Here is a 1461-nt window from a genome sequence, read left to right on the forward strand (position 1 = left end):
CCCCCCCCCCCCCCCCCCCCCCCCCCCCCCCCCCCCCCCCCCCCCCCCCCCCCCCCCCCCCCCCCGGGGGGCGACCCGCCCCCGGTCCCGGACGCACCCCCGGGCCCGATCACTCGGAGAGGGCGGCGATCGCGTCACCTGCCTACCCCCCCCCTCGGGGGGGGGGGGGGGGGGGGGGGGGGGGGACCGGCACACGGGCAACAGACGCGCTCTCGGCCCCCGCCCCCCCCCCTCTCTCCGCTGGCTGTGAATGCCTCCGGCACTCAGGCCAGCGCGGCCGGCATCATAACAAGGGCACGCGCGCTCGTTCCGGAGCCTGGAGACTCGCCTCGCCCCCCGCCGACCCCGATGGCCCCCAATGCGGCCCGGGACACGCGCCGGCCTGACAGACCCGGCACTGGTGGGCGCTAGGCGCCAGCCCGGACGCGGCAGCGACGACGGCGGCATTGATGGGGGGGTGCTCCCCCCTTGCCCCTGCGCGCGGGTGTGGCCGCACGCCCGCATAGCGTACGGGGTCTTATCCTCGCCGACCGGGGAAGTTGGGGGCCTGGACGGCGGCTTCCCGACCGCCGGAACTTCGGGAGGCCGGGCCCGGGGGAGGGGGCGGCGCGGGGGAGGGGGGGGGGGGGGCCGTGCTCGTCGGTGGGGCGCTGGGCCCCCACCGCGCGCCAGACTCGAGGAGCGAATGCGGCGGCGACGGCGGGCACCATGCAACCTCGCACGACCTTGGTGCGCCGGGGGAGGGGGAGGCCAACGCGGCTGTGATGCCGTGCGGTGGCGGGACTTTTTTCCGACACCGAGCCCGGGGGGGAGAGCGAGCCCGTGACGAGGAACGCGCGGGCACGCGCGCCCCGCGCCCCGGCCCCGGCCCCGGCCCCGGCCCTTCGCCGCAAGCGCCGGCCACCGGGTGGCGGCGTCGGAGGGCGGGAATTTCGGGTTGCCCTCTTGTGTCTCGGTCGGCATTGAATACCATCGAAGTACGCGCATGTCTCCGCGCGTGGGCATGGCTGGGGAGTGGCGGCCACGCGCGCACGGCCACACACGCCGGGAAGCGAGGAGCCAGTGACACCTCGCCGGTTGGCCGGCCCCGGCTGCTGGCAGGGGAGGGGGGGGGAGGGGGGGGGCGGAACCGCGGCCGGGTGTCGGGCCGTATGAGCCAGAAATCCCTGCTACGAGCGCCGCAGGACGGGGCACGCGGCGGCCCGGGCCCTGGGGGAGCAGCGGGGCTCAAAAAGTGGCCAAGCGCCCGTCTGTCAATGTCTGTTTGCCGCTGGCGCATGTGTGTTTATATTGCCACCGGGTGCAATCGGGGCGACGCGCCCGCGACGGCCGGCGTCCCCATTGTCCGCGGTGCGGACCTGCCGGCGACCTTCGCGTCTCGCGCGATCTTGGCGCCGGCATCCGGCCGCCGGCCAGAGGGCGTTGCGGCCGGGGGGCGGCGGCGGCGGGGGGGGGGGGGGG

This window comes from Fonticula alba (genome assembly GCF_000388065.1).
Source record: "Fonticula alba strain ATCC 38817 unplaced genomic scaffold supercont2.3, whole genome shotgun sequence".
Taxonomy (NCBI): domain Eukaryota; order Rotosphaerida; family Fonticulaceae; genus Fonticula; species Fonticula alba.